This window comes from Phyllobates terribilis, unplaced genomic scaffold, assembly GCF_046119375.1.
Source record: "Phyllobates terribilis strain yellow unplaced genomic scaffold, ASM4611937v1 Scaffold_8__6_contigs__length_399053987, whole genome shotgun sequence".
In the NCBI taxonomy this organism is placed as follows: domain Eukaryota; kingdom Metazoa; phylum Chordata; class Amphibia; order Anura; family Dendrobatidae; genus Phyllobates; species Phyllobates terribilis.
Window position 1 is genome coordinate 183778441 of NW_027362768.1, and position 24677 is coordinate 183803117.

Here is a 24677-nt window from a genome sequence, read left to right on the forward strand (position 1 = left end):
AGGTCACTTTGCTTAGGATGTCCCTGAGGAACCCGGCCCGCTCACTTTTAACCTCTTCACAGCGATCTGCTCAAAGAAGCCAACCTGAAGGAAGAGTAGTCTGACTAGCTGTGTCGGCAACTGGATTGACAGAACCAGGGACAGAATAGAGAGTTAACTGTACCAAAGGTACAGCCGGGGGTCAGATACCAGGTGGCCCATCAAAGCGAAGTCAGGCAAGGTGGAGTCAGAATCAGGAGAGATAGCAGAACAAACATGGCTGTGGTCACAATCTTGGTCCAAATCTGGATGAGAACACCAGAAGTGAACCAGGGGCAATCCAGACTATAACTGGCAACTCCCTGCAGTATTCTGCTATTTTTGCAGAAGTTTAAGTAGGGTGTGGTAATGCCCCATTGACCACAGCAGTAAGTTGAATACTCCTGCTGAGCTGCTGAACAGTGCACAGGGTGCCACCACAGAATGGCATCTTCTCCAGAAGGATTTTTTTGGGCAGGGATTGTTGCCTGTAAGGTGCTGGGGCACAAGAAGAACCAGAACTTTCCAAAAAACACAAGTGAAAGTCAGATCTGTATATATATAGTATCCACAGTGTCGCGGCTTCGTCTTGCAGGCTGCGCAGTTCAGACAGAACATGAGCCAAAACAAAGGCCAACGGAAGGTCAACGTCTCGTATCTTCAAGCGGCAAACTCCAGACTAATGTCTCGCATTGTAAGGTTTTCCTAACAGATAAGGTACAATGAGCGATGGTGGAGGATTAATTTTACATTTACCATTATCACTTCTTCACTTTGTAGCCGTTCCTTTTTTTTCTGTTTCAGATCAAACAGTTTAAGCACATATTGTAATTCCTCCGAACATGAAAGGAAATGAAATATAAGAATAGTAAGAAGAATGTGATCGGGACCTTCTGGAGATAAAACCAAAGCAACATAAAAATGTAACAAAAAAAGGATCAAACACAAATTTACATATTTCTGATACTTTTTTTTTTTTCCCTTGTAAATATATATAAAAATGTAATAAAACAGAATTCTGCATCTTTTATTATTGGGAAACTGTTATTTGCAGACAAACCTGCGGGATCAGTTGTACGGGGGGCTTCACAGGAGTGGGGGGCACAGTCGCTTTGCAGCACTTCATTGATCAATTCAGATTCTTCTCCGACTCTGGACATTGTGCTTGTGACCCATGACCTTTTTTTTTCATTATTTCCAGTGCTTTGCTTTTGGGGATGTAGCAGTAACAAAACATAAATAATACTGGGTGTTCTGGTTGTTTGTTTGTTCCTTGACGGCACTTATTGTAAAAGTAAATTATTTTTCTATTTTGATATTGAATATGATTTTTTTTTAATGGGTCAAAAAACTTTTTTTGACTTTGTTTTAATATTTTTAAAATATTTCTTGTATTTTCACTTTCTTTTTCAGTCCTTTTTTGCTGATTTGTACCTGCGATCGCTTGATCACTTGTATTATATACTGACAGATCATACTCTTGCCACTAAGGCTATGTTCACATATCATGTTTTTTTTAGCGTTAATTTTCTGCAGCAAAACCTGATTTGTTGCCAGGAGGTTGTTCAGGATTTTTTCTTGTGGTTTTCTTGCTTTTTTTGGTGCGTTTTTTCAGAGTTTTTCTCACTGTCCTTTTGTCTCTGGAATGCATGTACATAAAGTTCAGTGAAAAAAAAAACTCATTCTGGTTTAGGCAAAAAAACACTGAAAAAAACATTGTGAGTGAACATAGCCAAAGTTCAGCTTTGCTTCCACCACAGAAATGTGGCACCCCAGGGTTCTGGTTACCACAGTAATAGCAATATTACGTCTATGAGCAGGTGGGAGGTCTCCTGGTCAGGAACCCTAAGCATGCAACATCTCCTGCCCAGTCCTGGGAGGGGAAGAACTTCCCCTATATAAACTGGGGCTGAGGCAGGGTTAGGGAGAAGAAGAGGAGTCCCAGACAGAGACACAGTCTGGTCTGGAGTGGAGCTGATACAGGGAGAGCAAGATCAGGAGCTCTGTGGGAGCAGTGATAGAAGGGGTCAGGGACTGGAAGCTGTAGAGCTCATCCTGACTGAAGAGATCTCACCGGACACGGAGTCCGAGGCTGTGGGGACTGTTCCATACCCAGCAGCAGAAACCGTCCGGCAGGGGATTTCAGGTCCTCTGGCCAAGAAACCCGAAGGCACGGTCACACGCAAGGGACCAGCACCGCCGTCCTGGAGCGGAGGCTACCAGAAGGCCCCGAGTCACCGGCCATACGGGTGAGCACCACACGGTACACTCAGGGACGTGGGCAACTTTTACCCGCTTCTAGCAAGGTAGCCAGGAAGAGTACAATTAGTTGGGGAGGCCTACAACTCCGCCTGGCCGGGGGAGATCCTATCTGCTCACGGACTGACCAGACCCCGACCGCTAGCCAGTACTCCCGGGAGGGTCTACCTTTGCCACCAGTAAAGACCCTGAACTACACCGCACCGTCTCTGAGTGGTTCCTGGTGCCTGCGTGCAATTCTACTATCCCCATCATCCACGTCTGCTGCCCTGAGGCCATACCCCTCCCGTTGGGGGTTATACTACCCACGCTGCACAACTTTACCACCGGCCTCAGCGGTCTGCCCTGCAGCGGCGGTTTCGTAACCGCATTCAACGGGTGGCGTAGTCGAACTCTATAACTTCTTCTACTAATTCCGCCACTTAGTTTGACACCCTGGGCACGGACTGGGTCACCGCCACGAGGACTACTAACCCTATCGGATCCGGCTCCGGGTATTCCCCGCGTGCGCAACGCTACACAACACAGGCCCAGGGGGCGTGTCAACTTTGGCGTAGTCGGCAGGATCTCGTGCCCGCAACCACCGGGTACTGCGTGCCTGAAAAAGACTGTTAAACTTACCTGTGGTGAAGATTCCCGCCATCCGTGGAGTTTTCCCGCCATCCGACGCCATCTTTTGCCTTCTTCCCGCCATCCGTGGAGTTTTCCCGCCATCCGACGCCATCTTTTGCCTTCTTCCCGCCATCCGTGGAGTTTTCCCGCCATTGGACGCCATCTCGAGGACGCCGCGCGAAAGCGAAAGCGCGCGAGAACTGAAGCCCCGCCTCACGTCCGGACGTTGCGTAAGGTCCTGGAAGGAGCCCAGCAGACGCCGACGTCACAAGAGCGCGACGGAAGGTCCTCAACCCTGACGATCCACTGCGGAGCCGCGGCCTACGGAAGAGGATCATCGCAAGGTAGGCCACGGTCCACTAGGGGGGAGGAGGATGTCGGATACGGAGGAGAGCTTCACTGCCACCGCCAGCACCACCGCTGCTGCGGTCATGCCTTTCACCATGCCCTACATCCCGGGGGCAGCCTGGCTACCCCAGTACTCAGGGGAGTCACATACCCTAAATGACTTCAGAGAAAGGCTGGATAGCCTCTTCCAGGTGTACCCCCTCACAGAAGAGCAAAAAGTGAGCATCCTGGTGGCTCAATTAACAGGGGCAGCCCAAAGGGAGGTAAAGTCCTGGCCACTTGGGAGGAGGAGGACTGTCGCAGAGATACTAGCCCGGCTGAAGGACACCTTTGATACCCGTACCTCAGCCGAGATCAAGCTTAGATTCTACGGGTGCAAGCAGCGAGCACATGAGAATATAAGGGACTATGCACTAAACCTACAAGAGGCCCTGAGAGCCATTAAGCAGGCTGACCCTGACGGCGTGGGAAACGAAGCTGTTGACTGAACAATTTATAGAGGGTCTACATTGTAATGCCCACCGAACCCAGTTGCGAGCAATGGCCTTACAGGACCCTCATCTGGACTTTGCACAGTTCAAGGACAGAGCCATCCGGGTGCTCCGAGAACCGGCACCAGGTGGCGCTGTGACCCACAAACGCCCTGCTACCATTTACCACCAGGAGACGGCGCCCTTGTCGGCAGGGCCTGTGGGAGCTGATGCGCAGGCTTTAAACAATGACCCGGCTACAGACCTGCACCATCAGGTCCAAGAGCTAACTAAAAGCGTTGCCGCGCTAACCCGAACTGTGCAGTCTTTACAGGTTTCTACTCCAGGGAAGATCCAGCTGGCATCCGGACCGGAGGATATCCCGTGGCGCCGACCAAGGAGGACCCCACCGGCCAGAGGAAGACCCAGCGACCGATACAACGAGGACGGACAACCCATCTGACGTCGCTGCAATCAACCCGGACATATGGCAAGGTACTGTCCTTTAAACTGGCACAACCTGGGGTAGAGGGCCAACCCCTAGGAATAAGATCACCAGGCCCATCGAACTGGCGTGACAAATACGTGGGAGGACGTCCAGTCTTGCCTTTGGTACTGGATGGCATTCCTATGAGTGCCCTACTTGACACCGGGTCACAGGTCACCACCATCCCGTACGTGCTCTTCAAGCAGTACTGGAATGACTCGGATATAACCCGCTACCCAGACGACGACTTGAGTATCATCGCCAGCAATGGTCAGCCCGTGCCACAGATCGGATTTAAAGAGATGACCATTAAGATCGGTAAAGTCGAACTGGCAGCACAGGGACTGATCATTGTAGACATTGACAAGCGCGAGAGTCACCCAAAGATAACTCTAGGAACTAATGTGATTGAAAATTGTCTTGCAGAGGTGATTCTCATTTTACAGCAGGTTGCCAAGAACGCCAGCTCCGGCCAGAAGCGAGTGCTCCAAAAAGAGATCCGGGCACTGATGCGACGGCAACAGGTGGAACTCTCCGGTGGTGAGATTGGTAGCGTGAGAATGTGTGACCCTTTCCCTATTGCCATGCCCCCGAAAAGTGAAATGATGATTTGGTGCCGGGCAGCTATTGGTCTGAGAGGTAGAGATTACCAGGCAATGGTAGAACCAGTCTACTCAGATAGTAGGCCCACCATTTTGACGGCACGGGGGGTGGTTGATGTACGCCATGGGAGGGTGCCCGTTCGCATAATAAATATCGGGAAGAGGGAAGTGTACCTGCCCCGGTATGCTACGCTAGCCAAATTGTATACCATCAACCAAAATTCTGTACAGTCCGTGGAACCCTTGCCTCCATCTCATCCAGAGGAAGGTAACGGCTCTAAGCAACAAATGGAGGACTGGTGTCAGCAACTGCATTTGGGTACTGACTCCACACCCGCTCACCAAAAGCAGGGAGTCTACCGGGTGATCCAGGAATACGAGAGAGTGTTCAGTAAACACCCGCTAGACTTCGGGCGAGTGAAGGGAGTGGAACATCACATCCCCACGGGAGACCATCCTCCCATAAAGGAAAGGTATCGTCCCGTACCCCCTGCACACTACCAACACGCCAAGGGGATGCTTAGAGACATGAAGGAGGCTGGGGTAATCAGGGATAGCTGTAGCCCCTGGGCAGCTCCACTAGTCTTGGTTAAAAAGAAAGACAACACCATGAGAATGTGTGTAGATTACCGGAAAATCAACCATATCACACACAAAGATGCGTACCCCTTACCAAGGATAGAGGAGTCTTTGGCTGCTTTAAAATCTGCTAACTTCTTCTCCACTTTGGATCTCACTAGCGGGTACTGGCAGGTTCCTGTAGCAGAGGCGGCCCGGGAGAAGACCGCATTCACCACCCCGATGGGACTTAGCGAGTTTACCTGCATGCCGTTCGGGCTCTGCAATGCACCAGGAACCTTCCAACGATTGATGGAATGCTGTCTGGGACACCGGAACTTTGAGACGGTCCTGCTGTACCTGGACGATGTTATAGTTTATTCCAAAACCTACGAGGACCAACTGAAACACCTGGCGGAAGTGTTTGAAGCCCTGGCAAACTACGGTCTGAAGGTGAAACCGTCGAAGTGTCACCTGCTAAAACCAAAAGTGCAGTACCTGGGACACGTGGTGAGTGCTGACGGAGTGGCTCCCGACCCTGATACGATCACCGCGATTAAGGAATGGCCAAGACCCTCCAGCGTAAAGGAAGTGCGGCAGTTCCTCGGGTTGGTAGGCTACTACCGAAGATTCATTCCCGGTTTCACCAAAAAGGCAGCTCCTATGCAGGACCTCCTGATAGGCCAGTCCAGGAAGGCCAAGAACCAGAAGCCGCCCTTCAGATGGGAGAAGTTGGAAGAAGAGTCCTTCCGCCAGCTGAAGATGGCCCTCACGGGGGATGAAATCCTGGCGTACCCTGATTACAGCCAGCCCTTTATCCTCTACACCGACGCAAGTAACATCGGGCTAGGAGCTGTACTGTCCCAGATCCAGCAGGGGAGAGAACGGGTAATTGCTTATGCCAGCCGAAAACTGCGACCCACCGAAAGAAACCCTGAGAATTACAGCTCATTCAAGCTAGAGTTCCTGGCAGTGGTGTGGGCAGTCACCGAACGCTTTAAGCACTACCTCGCCTCTTCCCGGTTCACCGTGTACACGGATAACAACCCGTTGACACACCTGGACACCGCAAGACTCGGTGCCCTGGAGCAGAGATGGATGGCCCGCCTGTCCAACTATGAGTTCACGATCAAATACCGGGCAGGACGCTCCAATACCAACGCGGATGCCTTGTCCAGAATGCCAAACCTACCGGACGTAGGGGAAGATCCAGAGGAACTGGAAGAAGTTGAACTCCCCGCGTTTCACCGTCATGGGACTACCCAGTATTCCCACCGTGTAAGGGGTAAGCAATCCGCTACGTTCAACCCCTTACCTCATTACAACTGGGCGGAAACGCAAGACAGTGACCCCGCCGTCCGACTAGTGAAGGAGATGCTGACTCAGCCAGATGCCCGCCTTGACCCAGACGCTCCGGAGGAGACCAAGCAACTGTGGGCTGAGAAGAGTCGACTGTTCCTTTACAAGGGGAAGTTGTGCCGCAGAATGGTTAACTCCCGGACGCATGAACTGATCTGGCAAGTAGTGGTGCCAAGAAGAGACGCGGCTATGGTACTGGAGGCATACCACGACGGAGCTGGGCACTTCGGAAGGAAGAAGCTGGAGTTCCTGCTGCGTGGGCGGTTCCACTGGGTAGACATGAGAGGGACCATCGAGAGGTGGTGCAGAGACTGTGGCCCATGCAACCTAAGAAGGAAGGACCGTGCCAGCCAGAAGACTCCCCTGCAGTCCATCGTCACCAGGCAGCCGTTGGAACTGGTAGCCTTGGACCATGTAAAACTGACCCCCAGCAGAAGTGGCTACGTCTATGCGTTAACCATCGTGGATCACTACTCCCGGTTCTTGGTTGTAGTCCCCGTCAAGGACTTAACGGCTCAAACAGCAGCTAGAGCCTTCCAGCAGCACTTCTGCCGTCCACACGGATACCCAGAGCAGGTGCTGACGGACCAAGGACCTGCCTTTGAAGCGGAAGTCTTCCAGGAGTTCTGCACTCTGTATGGCTGCCGGAAGATAAGAACAACACCCTATCATCCGCAAACCAATGGACTCTGCGAGAAGATGAACCAGGTGGTGATAGACCTTCTGAAAACATTGCCCCTGGAAGAACGCAGTCTGTGGCCTGAGAAACTGCCTGATCTGGTGGACCTATACAACCACATCCCTGTAGGTTCTACCAACTGTACCCCGGCTTACCTAATGAGAGCAAGACCTGGTAAGCTGCCTGTTGATCTGGATATGGGAGTCCTGACACCCGAGGACACTTCACCAGAAGCAGACTGGGACACAGAGAGGCAGCAGCAGTACCGGAAAGTACAGGAGAGCGTTGAGCGAAGTCTCCGTCAAGCAAGAGAAAGACAGGAGAAGACTTACAACCAGTATGCTCCCGCTGTTCCCCTGGTACCTGGAGAGCAGGTCTTGAAGAGGAAAAGATGGCTCCACAAGTTGGACGACCAATGGGAGAAGGACCCGTACACCGTACTGCCATCAAGCCATGAAAACCCAAAAATCTGCACAATCAGTAAGGATGGAGGAGAAACCACAGCCATTGTCTCCCGAGATCACCTGAAGAAGTGTCCCGAGCAGCTACGAAACCCTGAAGAAGATCAAGAAAACCCTCGACCCGCAGAGGAAAGGGGAGAGATGGTCAGTACTGTACTCGGAGACTTCCCTCGGTCTTGGACACAAATAAATGGCGCTGTTGTGGTACCCGTCCTCACCTTCCTCCAGCCAGCATCCCAAGTGCCTACGGAAAAACAGGTAGAGCTGGAAGAGCAGCCGGTCCAGGAGGCAGAAGACCCCACACAAGCAGACCAGGAGAATCGACCCTCTGCTTATAGTGAGCCTGCCGTGCCCCTAGTGAGCCAAAGAGTCCGTAGACAGCTGCCCAGCTTACCTTTAACAGCTCCTACACCCTGTAGCTCAGGACCGGTCAGTAAGCTCCGTAGGTCTACTAGGGCCACTAGAGGCCAGTTGCCCGTACGTTGGAGGATCTAAAGTGTTCAGACTGTTTTATTGGTATTTACCTGTTTACTGTTGCTTGTAAATAATTACGTTTTTCCAGTTATTTTATAGGTGTCTTTTGTGGATTGACCGGAACTCTGTTGTATATATGTTTGGAGCGTAACCCAGGAACGGACTAAAGACTGTTAAAGACTCGGGGCAGGACAGACCCCTACCTGGTTACGGCTCCCTGTTCTTTGGTGAAATGGACACCCTTATTGCTTCAAAAATTGCACCCGGTTGCGGACACTTCGTGACCACCCTAACGTGTTTTTCCTTATTGTATTGTTCCTGTTTATACCCTGTTATGTTTTCAAAAATATGTTTAGTCCTGGAGTACTAAATTTTACTAGGGGGGAATGTGGCACCCCAGGGTTCTGGTTACCACAGTAATAGCAATATTACGTCTGTTAGCAGGTGGGAGGTCTCCTGGTCAGGAACCCTAAGCATGCCACACCTCCTGCCCAGTCCTGGGAGGGGAAGAACTTCCCCTATATAAACTGGGGCTGAGGTGGGGTTAGAGGAGAAGGAGAAGAAGAGGAGTCCCAGACAGAGACACAGTCTGGTCTGGAGTGTAGCTGATACAGGGAGAGCAAGATCAGGAGCTCTGTGGGAGCAGTGATAAAAGGGGTCAGGGACTGGAAGCTGTAGAGCTCGTCCTGACTGAAGAGATCTCACCGGACACGGAGTCCGAGGCTGTGGGGACTGTTCCATACCCAGCAGCAGAAACCGTCCGGCAGGGGATTTCAGGTCCTCTGGCCAAGAAACCCGAAGGCACGGTCACACGCAAGGGACCAGCACCGCCGTCCTGGAGCGGAGGCTACCAGAAGGCCCCGAGTCACCGGCCATATGGGTGAGCACCACACGGCACACTCAGGGACGTGGGCTACTTTTACCCGCTTCTAGCAAGGTAGCCAGGAAGAGTACAATTAGTTGGGGAGGCCTACAACTCCGCCTGGCCGGGGGAGATCCTATCTGCTCATGGACTGACCAGACCCCGACCGCTAGCCAGTACTCCCGGGAGGGTCTACCTTTGCCACCAGTAAAGACCCTGAACTACACCGCACCGTCTCTGAGTGGTTCCTGGTGCCTGCGTGCAATTCTACTATCCCCATCATCCACGTCTGCTGCCCTGAGGCCATACCCCTCCCGTTGGGGGTTATACTACCCACGCTGCACAACTTTACCACCGGCCTCAGCGGTCTGCCCTGCAGCGGCGGTTTCGTAACCGCATTCAACGGGTGGCGTAGTCGAACTCTATAACTTCTTCTACTAATTCCGCCACTTAGTTTGACACCCTGGGCACGGACCGGGTCACCGCCACGAGGACTACTAACCCTATCGGATCCGGCTCCGGGTATTCCCCGCGTGCGCAACGCTACACAACACAGGCCCAGGGGGCGCGTCAGAAACATAAACACATGTCACCAATGCAAGACATATGTGAAACCATATTAACCAGAATTTCAAATGTAACAGTGGGGGGAGGTGAATTGTTCAGGAATAGTTAACCTAAGACACTGGCAGTGCATTTAGTTTGTAGGACACTATTTACTTTCACACTATGGGGTCTGCCATTGAGTTTTTCAGGGATTGTTCAATTTCACACCTGCCTGGGCCACAAGTAGCTCAGCCATTGTTTACACTGTACACATCACTAATTTAATTGCACTGTACTAATACAAACTATCTTCTCAGTGACCAAGACAAGATGGTAAAATCACAAAAATAAATGTGTTTCACATACTGCCGTACTTGCTTATTTTCACTAAAAACGCAGAAAAACCTGATAGCTATGTTCACACTAGGTTTTCACTACCCATTACTTCCAATGGGTGAAAAACGCTGAAAAAACGCTGGAAGAAGTGACATGCTCTATTTTGCAAACAAACATGCAAAGCACAAAATCCTGAAAAAAAACAAACTCATGATGTGTGAACTAAGTGAAGTGTGAATTCTGGAATCTCAGAGACTTTGCTGGTGCTGCAAAACGCAACTGAAAATCTGCATTAAAAAAAGCATCAAAAAACGCTGAAAAAAACAAGATGTGTGAATTAAGCCTAAAGTGGCAGCAATGGGGACTTTCACCCATGGCAACTCAATGGCACCACACATCATGAAACTTAATTGTCGTAGTCAGAAATGTGACAGTAACATTTAATTTTCTGAACAGCAGCGATCGGTGCCGTGTACGGTGTGGGCTCCGCTCCATGACGGAGGTATATGACATTGAGCCAGAAGGGGTTAAAAATATGCCCTTATTATGTTTCCCACATTGTGACATGTAACACTATAATAAGGAATTGATACATATGTGACAATGACAACTAATGGTTCACCTTATCCCTATAGGAAGTGATCACCGACAGAAGTAAGAATTAGTCAATTCCGTAACATTGTAACAATCCTGAGTAGATTCAGACGGGGGCGGCCTGAGGTTACACTTGTCTGTAAGGTCAGTAATAACATGCATATATAATAAATCATTTCCGTCTGTCCCCTCCGGCACACTGTATACACAGCTGAGACCCTACATATGGGATCCGTGCTCCAGGACGTCTTCATTCATTTACTGCAATCTCCATGGTTTTACATTTCATCCTCAATTCCCTGTGTAATCAATCACAATAAGGAAACATTTTATATTTGTCAATGCAACATCAACCGAATCATTTCTACAGAGTAGACCGGAGCCGGACATGAAAGTGTGGACTCCAGACCAGGGGCGGGCATATCATGGGTGCAACCTGTGCAATCGCACAGGGGCCCAAGAGGTCAGGGGACCCACTTTCACCTTCAAAGCAGGAGGAATTGTGCATTACAATGAGATTGTAATGGACTCCAAAGGGCCCATGTACTGTTCTTGCACAAGGGCCTTTTCTGTCTGTGTCCACCAGACAACTCGAGTCCATGTGCTCATAATATTGCATCTGAACAAGACCTGATTCCTTGACCTGATTCCTTGATCTGGGCAGGACATGGAGCCGCTGATTCCATCAGAGTCGGCCGTGCACGTATGTAGATCATGGTCCTCATCTCCTGTGATAAGTTTTACCATCCAGGTTGTGTTGATGTGCTGAGAATGGTATCGCTCCATGCAGAAGAGTCAATCTAAGGGTGCTGGACCTCTGCGGTCGTGTTCCTACCCTTAAAGATACCAATGGCGTCAATGTTGTGTACTGTGAAGAGTGTCCTGAGTCTTTATGAATATCGTGATGTAATGGGCCATGTGAAATGTAATATGTTCCTGTGTAATGTATAGTAATATAGTAATGTGAAGTATAATATGCATAGTGTGTAGCAGTGTTATAGGTAATGTTGGTAATGTGCAATGTAAGCTGTGATAATGTAAAGTATAATGTATAGTAATGTAATGCATAATAGAGATAGGTGTTATAATGTTTCCATAGAACTGTGTGAAAGGTTACGTCTGCCCAGCAACAGACTGCAGGGTCAGAGACAGTTAATATTGAGCATAACCCACAGTTTGGGGGGTCAGCTGCTAGAGACAGAGACGGTTCTTCAATGTAGTTGGAGTTGGAGTAGTAGTACACCTAGTGTGTGATAAGGACAGACATCTAGTTGGCAGTCTGACAAGGGCATATGCATTGGGTGACCTGTGGAAGGAGAAGAAGGAGACCGGACTGGAGATAGAGTGAACCTCGAGCATTGGCTTAAGTATCGGACAAGAACAACGAAAGGGCTGGAGACCGACCCTCGAACGAGCAGCCCTAGACTGAAGGAGCCAGAGTACAGACTAATGCGCAGGCCCTTTAACCATCAAGGTACTGGGCTATTTTCATTGGTGGGTGAGGGTAGTCACCTTCCTGAGCGGGTTGACCCCAAGCGTCTGGGAGCACAAGGCTTTACTCTGGTCATGATGGGACTGTTAAGGAGACTAGGTGTGGACCCGCTGGAAGGGAAAGTGGCCATCACGAACTGTACTGTTTTGTTGGAAATCATAGGACCAGTAACATTGGGAACAACCCAGAAGGAACTGAAACTGTGCCTTATGATGTGTCGTGAAACTGACATGTATTGGAAGTTATGTGCCAGCTACTGTATCTCGTGTGTGAAGGTGTAACTGAGCAACTGTTGGAACCATTAAGTAAAGAACTAATGTTTAAGATGAACTGTTGGTCTCTCAAGTTGTCTTATGGTCCTGGCCAGCCGAGAACAATGGCAGAATACGGCCCACACGAACACACAGCCCACACTACCAAAGTCCACACACCCAGCCTGGACCACGTCTTCTATGTAGCGTGCAGGAGCGTCATGAGTTAGTCCCTCGCCCACGACTACCACCCCACACCACGTTACATAAGGATGGCCCTCATGGTACCAGACTCAAGAAAAAGCCACCTCCAATTCTTTTGGATTCTCAAGAGAACAAAGACATTGACTTCTGACAAGGAGTGAAGAGCACGGCTGGCACCAAAGAGTAATGACTGCACTTTCCATCATGGAAAAGATATTTGCCATGACGGCACCATTCCTGGACACATAGGAGTAGGAATCCTCAGCCATTCTGCTTGCTGCGGTACAGGAGTATCTGGAGCTGTCCGAGCCGGAGAAGAAATATCTGGCCATGGGTCCTCTGTATGGTGCAACATCAACCGACAATACAGATGGTCATGCCATGGAGGGGATTATGATGAATTATCACAGCCTGGGCGCAGGTGACGGGCACTACAGATGGTGATACCATGGAGGGGACTGTGGTGCATTACTATAGCCCGGGTGCAGGTGATGAGCACTATAGATGGTGATGCCAGGAAGGAGACTGTGATATATTACTACAGCCCAGATGCCTCCAACAGGCCCTACTCATGAAAGTCTGGAGGATATCCCAAAGTAACATAAAATAATACCTGGCGTACCTTAGTTCACAGGTTACGCTAATATCGTTACCCCAACATAGCTTTAGGCATCAATTGTTAATATATATAAATATATATATATATTGTAACAATGCTGCTCACTTGGGAGCGACATGAGGTATCACAGGAACGGTTTCTATTTAAAGTCCGGCTGATTTATTTCAGTTCTCTTAAACCACATCACAGGAAGACTTAAATACAGCCTTTTTCTGCCATAAAGTAAAGCATAAAGTAAAGAGTCCATACAATAGTGTGGGTTTGCCCGCTTCGGTTACAGTCCAACTTCTCAGGCCTTTAGCAAAGACACTCAATCCAGGAGGTCTGCACACCCCCACACACAGATCATGTGAAAGACAAACAGGTCTCATTTTACAATGTGAACCACACCCAGGGGTGGAGATGTGGTAAGCAGCTGCCATGCGCTAACTATTCAGCTGCTCACATTAAATCCTAGCCCTGACATGGCCGATTAACCCCTCTTACTACTATGTGTACTAGAGCATTACTCCAGGTTTATATCACAGAGGACAACCACCTCTGTGATACATATCTCCTATCCACTATGTGTCTGACAGCCACCTTACAATATATATATATATATATATATATATATATATATATATATATATACATGGCACTACATTCCTTATATTCCCTATATCTTTAAGGGGCATGCCACCACAAGAGAGAAACTATCGCTTGCATTACTGCCCTTAGACATACCTCTCCAATGTATTTAAAGTGTTATTTCTAAAAAGAATTCAAGTTATTCCATATCCATAGAATAGTGGATAACTTGCTGATTGCTGGGGGTCTGAGAACAGAGAATATTGAGAATAGCGCTCTATAACTGTGAACATCGGTGGAGGTGCATATGGTCAGCCTCTGCTTCATTCATTGTGTATGGGACTGCCGAGTGCAGCGCTCTCTTTTTTCCAGCAGTCCCATTGACGATGGATGGAGTGAATGCGGCGTATTCTCACCTCTGCTCCGGTCAGGATGGGACTTCACAGACCTGTTCACAGGGTTCCAGATCCCAGTGGTCAAACCCTCAGCGATCTTTCCTATGGATGAGGATACATTTATTTTTTGGCAATAATCCTTTAAGAAAAGCTTTCCTGATCTTGATTTGGCCAATTATTTCAGCTGCTTTTCCATTTTCGCCTCCATCATTTGTTACCAATTGTCCTTTGCTGTCTGAGATCATACAGTCCCAGGTACGCCGATGGCATTGACTGACACTTTTGGATGCATGCGGACACATTCTGCAGCTGATCTTCAATGCTAATACCACATTACAGCCTTGCGGATGTAAATAATTTTTATTTTTAAGTAATTAAATGAAAAAAAAAAATTCCAGAAATGTACCCGAGGGCATCGCGGTTCAGGGTCAGGACTGACAGCGAGCACCAGGCGCTCTGCATGTGCTAATGGATCTTTATACTTGCAAATGTCTTCCAGGAATCTTCGCCTCTCCTTGCCTGTACGATTGCATATAATGTAACATAATGACGGAGATAATGCTTTTATCAGCGTCTCGCAGAAGAACAATGCACACGATTACGTTGCCTAATCACTCCACCAATAGTTAGAACGGCGCGTGGAGATTTTTATGCACAGAGCTATCAGATTTTATTACTTCGCTAGAGTTCCTGGCAACATTGTAAAAAAAAAAAAGTGGCGATGCCCGATGAACCCAACGCTTCTGTTATTCCGAAGCTGCGCCAGGCGGATAAACCAGTCACACTGAATTCCATCAGTTTCGCGTTGTACGGAGATGATGATCGGCCGCGTAGCTTTTTATCTGAAATTGCAGATTTTGTAATATTTGACAAAGTCTACAAAAAAAAGTCCAATTATCTTTCTGCCTCCTGATGGGTTTTTATTTTTTCTTGGTATTGCTGCAATAATTAGGAGCATTGGAGCGCAGGGGAGCTGGGAACCATCTGAATAATAAGTGGCTTTATGTATTCCTGACCCAAACTAATTACGAGAGATAGAAATATTTGGTATCTGTGTTGTTCATTGAATTTTGAGAAAATATGTAACCGAGTTGAAGTTACCTTCTTTTTTCCAGCTCTCTACTTGATGGTTCCTGTTGCGCTGGTGCCCTCCATTTTCGTCTGCCAGTTCTATATGTATCAACATCTCAGATGGTGAAATGAAACAGTAATATTTATGTCCTGGCTCCAGTCAATCTTTGGGGCAACCAAAAAAAAGGGTAGGAATGTCCACTTATGGTCAGGGCTTACATGGACCTCACCTGAGACTGTTTCCAAAAAGTCTTTACAGTCCCTTCTAATTCAGAACTATTAATTTCCCATTGCGGAGCCATGTCCTGTTGTGCCCATCAAGGTGCCAGACCGTGTCACGTCAGCTACCGATCCACCGGCAATATTTTGAGCACTTGACTTCCTGACCTTCGATACAAACTAAGTCATTACTCAACTTCTGTCTGTTGGATTCAGGACTGGATTCTTGATATTGACCCTCTAGTTATCAACCTTGGACCTTTTTTATTTTACGACACCTTGATCATCCTTGTTACTATTACTGAACTTAAAGTATCCCCCCAGTGTTGATCCCTGGTGGTCCTAACATATGCTCTTGCATTATATCTCTGCTGACATTCTCTACACAGCAATCGGCGTCCTTTACCAAGGAAAGCAAGCTGGGAATAAAATGGGAAGACCATAGTGGGGGGTAAGAGAAATTCGTGAGAGGGTTGAAGGTTCAAGAACGTAGAGTTTCAGTCCTGATTAGTCAAAGCCAAAGCAGATGTGGCATAGAGGGTCTACGGTCTTCATACATTCAGTGTCCACTTAATAGGGCATTCCCTTCGTATAAAATGGTTTTAAAAGGGAGGACAAATATTGAAGAGGGTTTCTGTGCATGAACAATATAAGGACCCATTGAGGTCCAATAATAAGCCTATGACAAAGATGCTTTGGAGGTGGAAGTGGCTCCTTTATCTCTAGGGCCCTTCTGTGGCTGCACAGGTGGCACCAATGATACAACTCCTGGCAAAAATTATGGAATCACCAGGCTCGGAGGATGTTCATTCAGTTGTTAAAAAAAAGCAGATCACAGACATGGCACAAAACTAAAGTCATTTCAAATAGCAACTTTAGGGCTTTAAGAAACACTAAAAGAAATCAAGATAAAAAATGTGATACTCAGTAAGGGTAATTTTTTTCAGACCAAGCAGAGGGAAAAATTATGAAATCACTCAATTCTGAGGAAAAAATTATGGAATCATGAAAAACAGACACACAAAAGAACACTCCAATACATCACTAGTATTTTGTTGCACCACCTCTGGCTTTAATAACAGCTTGCAGTTTCTGAGGCATGGACTTAATGAGTGACAAACAGTACTCTTCATCAATCTGGCTCCAACTTTCTCTGATTGCTGTTGCCAGATCAGCTTTGCAGGTTGGAGCCTTGTCATGGACCATTTTCTTCAACTTTCACCAAAGGTTTTCAATTGGATTGAGATCTGGACTATTTGCAGGCCATGACATTGACCTTATGTGTCTTCTTTCAAGGAATGTTTTCACAGATTTTGCTCTATGGCAGGATGCATTATCATCTTGAAAAATGATGTCATCATCCCCAAACATCCTTTCAATTGATGGGATAAGAAAACTGTCCAAAATATCAATGTAAACTTGGCCATTTATTGAAGATGTAATGACAGCCATCTCCCCAGTGCCTTTACCTGACATGCAGCCCCATATCATCAATGACTGTGGAAATTTGCATGTTCTCTTCATGCAGTCATCTTTATAAATCTCATTGGAACGGCACCAAACAAAAGTTCCAGCATCATCACCTTGCCCAATGCAGATTTGCGATTCATCACTGAATATGACTTTCATCCAGTCATCCACAGTCCACGATTGCTTTTCCTTAGCCCACTGTAACCTTGTTTTTTTCTGTTTAGGTGTTAATGATGGCTTATGTTTAGCTTTTCTGCATGTCAATCACATTTCCTTTAGGCGGTTTCTTACAGTTCAGTCACAGACATTGACTCCAGTTTCTTCCCATTCGTTCCTCATTTGTTTTGTTGTGCATTTCCTGTTTTGGAGACATATTGCTTTAAGTTTCCGGTCTTGACGCTTTGATGTCTTCCTTGGTCTACCAGTATATTTGCCTTTAACAACCTTCCCATGTTGTTTGTATTTGGTCCAGATTTTAGACACAGCTGACTGTGAACAACTAACATCTTTTGCAACATTGCGTGATGATTTACCTTCTTTTAAGAGTTTGATAATCCTCTCCTTTGTTTCAATTGACATCTCTGGTGTTGGAGCCATGATTCATGTCCGTCCACTTGGTGCAACAGCTCTCCAAGGTGTGATCACTCCTTTTTAGATGCAGACTAACGAGCAGATCTAATTTGATGCAGGTGTTAGTTTTGGAAATGAAAATTTACAGGGTGATTTCATAATTTTTTCCTCAGAATTGAGTGATTCCATAATTTTTTCCCTCTGCTTGGTCTGAAAAAAATTACCCTTACTGAGTACCACATTTTTTATCTTGATTTCTTTTAGTGTTTCTTAAAGCCCTAAAGTTGCCATTTGAAATGACTTTAGTTTTGTGCCATGTCTGTGATCTGCTTTTTTTCAACAACATTAAACAACTGAATGAACATCCTCCAAGCCCGGTGATTCCATAATTTTTGCCAGGGGTTGTATATCCGCCCCAGTAGCGTAGCTACAATGGGGGCAAAGTGTGTAGTCACCCTGGGTCCCGCGCTCAGAGGGGCCCACCCGAAACTACACTACCCATAACTAAATTGGCAGCATGGTCATACAGTTAAGCCCCGCGGTAGAGCAGGGTGATACGATCTCCGTACACTACCGCTCTCTGTTCTGTAGACTGCAGGTCGCTTTAAACCTGGGGTCTACAGAATGGCCGAGGAGCCGACGCACGCGCAGGACGTCAAAGTCTCGGCACGGAGGCGTCATCTCGCCGCAACTCTGACATCCTGTGTGTGCGTCAGTGCTAAGACAGTGTGTTGGTCCACCTGAGCTTCACTGTTGAAGTCATCAGGAACCTGTATTAGATGAATGTATGAAGTTTTCTTATTTTAATTATAACTTGAACGCGTATCATAAACAATGGAGTACCCTAGCGACCCCTCTGATCCGCCCCTATGATGATATATCACTAGGATGCGTCGTTGTTTCAGAGCTCGGACGTTCACATATCCTGATGGTCCTATTGGTGCAAGTCTTCCCTGCACAGCAGCATTCTTGGCCATCCAGCTCTGCGGGAAACGGCAGCTACCTCGGCGCTTTTTGTTTTGGAGCTCTGAATCAGGTAATTGCCAAAATGCCAGAATTTTTGCAGTTTCCAGATTCTGCACACATTTTCCAATTTTTCTGTTGCAGCGCGGAGTGCACCCAAGGTACAGGTGTCCACATATCACATGAAGCTCCTGTCACTGACCAATCCGCCAGATCACTGCGGAGTTTGCATCTTCCTTTGCTTCGGACGCAACCTAATAAATGCTGACAGCCGCCATCTCCCGGTGCATTAAACATGGCACTCGATGATGATCCTCTCGATCTTATGAAGATCATTATCACGAAAGATTTGATTAAGGGTCACGGCTGCTGCATTGTCGGGATGGCTGAGCCCTACCGGCCCTAATATTGAGTACGCCTGTCATTTTGTTTCTTTATTGGGCTGCAGTCACTGGGCGATGTGATCTGTGATACGCCATAAACTGCTGATAGAATGTGAACAGAGCCTTAACCAAGAAAAAAATCTGATTTTATTATTTTATCATATGCTTTTAAAAAAATGTTTAAATATGTATAATCAGAGAAATCAACTTCCTCCCCTTATGAGCCTCACTTTTTCTTCCACTCTGCCTCCAGTACTCAATGTTCACTTTGAATAAAATCTAAGATGCTATTTGGTTAAATTCAGACAGGCTGCTAGCTCACTGAAGAATCAGCTACCCATAGAAGTCCATAAAGAGGGGAGGTGAATGAACAGGGAAGAGAGGCAAAAACACAAGCAGGCGATGCTATTTTCTAGGAAGCTTTATAAAACCTCAGAGCTGGATTCGCAGCTACACTGCTCAATAAAGCTGTATTATGTCCTCCATGCTGATGCTGCTTTCTAGTAAGTATTTCTCTCACTCAGTGCTGGATTCACAGCTATCCTGTTTTGTACTGCTGTATAATGTGTCCTACATGCTGATACTATTTAGTAAGTGTTTTATCTCACCTCAGAGCTGGATTCACAACTACACTGCTCAGTGCAGCCGTAACATGTCCTCCATGCTGATGCTGCTTTCTAGTAAGTATTTCTCTCACTCAGTGCTGGATTCACAGCTATCCTGTTCTGTACTGCTGTATAATGTGTCCTACATGCTGATACTATTTAGTAAGTGTTTTATCTCACCTCAGAGCTGGATTCACAACTACACTGCTCAGTGCAGCCGTAACATGTCCTCCATGCTGATGCTGCTTTCTAGTAAGTGTTTATCTTACCTCAGGGCTGGATTCACAGCTATACTGCTGAGTAAGGCTGCATTATGTCCTCCATGCTGATGCTGCTTTCTAGTAAGTATTTCTCTCACTCAGTGCTGGATTCACAGCTATCATGTTCTGTACTGCTGTATAATGTGTCCTACATGCTGATATTATTTAGTAAGTGTTTTATCTCACCTCAGAGCTGGATTCATAACTACACTTCTCAGTGCAGCTGTAATATGTCCTCCATGCTGATGCTGCTTTCTAGTAACTGTTTATCTTAACTCAGGGCTGGATTCACAGCTACACCGCTCAGTAAAGCTGTATTATGTCCTCCATGCTGATGCTGCTTTCTAGTAAGTATTTCTCTCACTCAGTGCTGGATTCACAGCTATCCTGTTCTGTACTGCTGTATAAAGTGTCCTACATGCTGATACTATTTAGTAAGTGTTTTATCTCACCTCAGAGCTGGATTCACAACTACACTGCTCAGGGCAGCTGTAATATGTCCTTCATGCTGATGCTGCTTTCTAGTAAGTGTTTATCTTACCTCAGGGCTGGATTCACAGCTACACTGCTCAGCAAAGCTGTGTTTTGTCCTCCATGCAAATGCTGCTTTCTATCCCCCAGTGCTGCATTCACAGTTATCCTGTTCTGTACTGCTGTATAATGCGTCCTACATGCTGATGTTATTTAGTAATTCTTTTATCTCACCCCAGAGCTGGAATCAAAGCTACACTGCTGTATAATGTACTACAACAAGACAAGAGAGCAGGAATCCCTCATGTTTGGTTGTGCTGTGTATGGGAGACATCATAGCAGCTCTTCTACACCCACCAGCTCAGAGACAACTGAAAATTACAGATAGAGCCTGCAGAAGGGAAAATTGTTGAAAAATGCAGAATACAAGTCATGCAATGGCCGAATATAGTGATATTATTTATGTACATATACATTATTATAAAAAGTCACCGTAAGTGATAGATATAGTGTAAATTTCAGTTGACAACAATTACAGGATCAGAAACCTACAACAATCACCTGGTATCACAGAGGGATTGATCTGGACGGACAGATCTTTCCCCTCCAATTTGCAAAACATGGATGAAGCATAATTCTCAAAGGGGAGAGGCCCGCTACCATGTCTATATGTCACATTAAAGCATATGGAAAGAGTCACCTAGCTTTCATGAGACAACTCCTCTAGGTCGCACGATAAATCAACAACCAAATGGAAACAGCAACCAGGTTAATTCCTGGGACGCCGACACTCATGGCTGAACGGTGAGTTTTGCTTCGGGCCTGAAAATTTGGCCAACACTGAAATTGCATTAATAATATTATGTTAAAACAGTAGAAGGAAATGTTCAAAATACTTCCATCTGGCTTCTCCACATCGATGAGGCTTTTTTTTTCCTTCCTGCTACTCCGAGTAACACTTGGATGAATTGTTTGCTTCCGGCCCTAAAATTCATTTAAAGTCAATTGGTATTCTGGAAATTTGCTGGTGTTTTACCTACTGCCCTCATAAAGCTGAGAGCATTTCTCATGTCCTGATATAACCTCTTCCTTCTTATTCCAGTTACTTTATTGTAGGAAACTATGTAAACCATACATATATGTATATGTATGTATATGTGTATAAATGTGTGTGAATGTATGTGTGCCTGTGTGACTGTATGTATGAGTGTATATGTAAATGTGTGTATGTGTGTGCATATGTATCTATGTGGGTACATGTATGTGTGTGTGTGTGTGTGTGTGTGTATGTCTGTGGGGGAAACTACGTATGTGTGTGTGTGAGTGTGTGTATATGTCTGTGTGTATGTATGTTTGCATGTGTGTCTGTGTGTATATATGTGTGAGTGTAACCTGTGTGTGTATGGGTGTCCTTGTATGTGTGTGTACATGTGGGTATGTGTTTATATGTATTTTTGTCTGCATAAATGTGTCTGTATGAGTGTATATATGTATGTATGTGTATGTGTGAGTGTATGAGTGAATGTATGAGTGTCTGTGCAAAAGTGTGTGTTTGCATGAGTGTGTGTGTATGTGTGTTTTTATGTGTGCATATGTGTGTGTGTGTATGTGAGCGTGTGTATGTGTGTCCATGCATTTGTGTGTACATTTGGATATGTGTGTATCTATGTGTGTGTATGTATGTGTATGTGAGTGCAAGTCTGTATGTTTGTGTCTGTATGTGTGTGTGTACATGTGTGTGTGTACATGTGTGTGTGTGCATGTGTGCATGTCTGTATGTGTGATCATGTGTACGCGGGCACGTCTGTATGTTTATGTATGTTTGAGTGTGTGTACATGTGTGTGTGCATGCGTGCATGGCTGTATGTGTGTATGTGTGTCACCCCAGGCCTGGATGCCACAAACTTGTAAGGCTGTGTCTGAGAGCAGGAGGGAGGTTCTCTGGTCATGGACCATTTGCATGCCGCACCTCCTGTCCCAGGCCAGTAGGGGGAGCAGGCTGCCCCTATAAAAACTGGAACTGAGGGCAGGGTTAGAGAGACCAGGACCCACTTCTGAAGTATCCAGAAGGGTTCCCAGGAGCAGAGGGACAGGTCAGCAGCAGCTGAGGAGTCCAGGAGGCAAAGTAGGAGCAGAAAGCCAGGGACAGAGGCGACGAGAGCCGGTCCTGGCAGAGAGGAAACTGCATACCGGACATTGGGGTCCGAGGCTGTCAGGGTTGCAGGTCCTGCAGCAGAAAACCAACCCGCAAGGGATTTCAGGTACCTTGGCCAAGAAGCCTGGAGGCTCCGCCACACAGAGGGACCGGTACAGCACGAGAAGCTACAGGTACCTAAGGCCCGAGTCGCAAGCCATGCAGGCGTAGTACACGGCAAGCTCAGGGACGTGGGATATCATACCACTAAAGGGGGAGATAGTCAGCAAGGGCAGAGAGAGAACGGTAGGCCTACCCACTCACCCTGACCAGCGGAGCTCGCCCGAATGCCCTCAGACACCCAGGTCCATTCCTACCCTGTACTCCTGGTGGGTCTGTGATAAGATCAGTAAAAGACCCTGGACTGCATTATTGGACTCTGTGTGGTTACTGCTGCGCCTGCACCATCACCCCCATCATCCTATTACACTGCCCTGAGGCTACACTCCTCCCGTGGGGAGTCGTACTATTCCCTGCTGCATCCCCAACACCAGCCTCAGCGGTCTGCCTTGCAGCGGCGGTCCTCCCTGACCGCAATCCACGGGTGGCGTAGTCGGACATTACCTACAGCACATCATAGGCTACCACTGGTCTGACCACCCTGAGCCACGGGTCCGGGTCGCCACTACTACTCCCAGCATTGCCCTGAAATCCGGTCTCGAGTGCCCCACGGCCCAGAGGGGCGAGTCAGCTTTGGCGTAGTCGGCAGGATTGTAACCAACCCGCCACAAACGGGTATTGCGTGCCTGAAAAAGACTGTACACGTACCTTAAAAAGAAGTTTCCCGCCATCCGGAGCGATTTCCCGCCATTTTCAGCCGTCTCCCGCCATCTTCAGCTGTTTCCCGCCATCTTCCGCTGTTTTCCTGCCATCAGACGCCATCTTCAGGACGCCGCGCGGGAAGAAGAGGGGCGTGGACGTCCAAACCGCGTGAGACCCGAAGCTCCGCCCCACGCACCGACGCTGCGCAAGGTCCTGGAAGGGAGAGAGAGCGACGCTGACGTCACCAGGACGCGACGCAAGGTCCTCGTCCGGAGCAGCACCAGCGGAGCCGCGGCCTACAGAAGAGGATCGTCAGAAGGTAGGCCACTCTTAACTAGGGGGGAGGAAGATGACGGACACGGAGGGGCCTTCTACAACCAGCGGGGCTGCAGCAGCGGTGATGCCGTTCTCTATGCCCTACATCCCCGGAGCAGCCTGTCTGCCCCAATACTCAGGGGAATCCCATACCTTAACTGACTTTAGGGAAAGACTGCACAGTTTGTTCAAAGTTTATCCCCTGACGGAAGAACAGAAAGTGAGCATTCTAACGGGGCAGCTCACCGGTGCAGCCCAGCGGGAAGTGAAATCATGGTCAGATGAAGAGAAAAGGACAGTAAAGGACATTCTGACCTGGCTGCGGAGTACCTTTGATACCCGTACCTCAGCAGAAATCAAAATGTGGTTCTATGGCTGTAAGCAGCGGGCCTAGGATAGTATCAGAGACTATGCCTTGAACCTGCAAGAAGCCCTGAGAGCTATCAAACAAGCTGACCCTGGTAGCGTGCAGGTCTCTGATAAACTGTTGACTGACCAGTTCATAGAAGGTCTGCTGTCCAGCTCCCACAGAACCCAGCTGCGCCTCATGGCCCTACAGAACCCCAATTTGACTTTTGTGCAGTTCAAGGATCAGGCCATCCGGGTGCTCAGAGAACCCGCAGCAGGTGGCGCTGAAGCTCCCCGGCTCCCTGCCATCACTTACCACCAGGGGGCAGCGCCCTACCCTGCAGACCTGGTGGGGGCTGATGCCCAGGCCCTAAATCCATCCCAGCCTGCAGACCTGCACCATCAGGTCCAGGAGCTAACAAAGAGTGTGGCCGCATTAACCAGGACCGTACAGTCATTGCAGGTGGAACCGTCAAGACCAATCGAGCTGGCTTCCAGTCCGGAGGATGTCCCGTGGCGTCGACAGAGGAGGATCCCGCCGTTCAGAGGGAGGCCCGCCGACCGCTACGCTGAGGATGGACAGCCGATTTGCCGCCAATGCAGTCAGCCAGGACACATAGCAAGGTACTGTACTTTAAATGGGTCCGACCTGGGGCAGAGGGCCAACCGCCAGGCATAAGGTCATCAGGCCCGTCTAATTGGCGTGATAAGAACGTGGGAGGACGCCCGGTCTTACCCGTATTGCTGTACGGTATCCCCATGAGTGCACTGCTGGACACCGGGTCTCAAGTGACTACCATCCCCTACGTACTTTTCAAGCAGTACTGGAGTGACGCTGACATAACCCGCT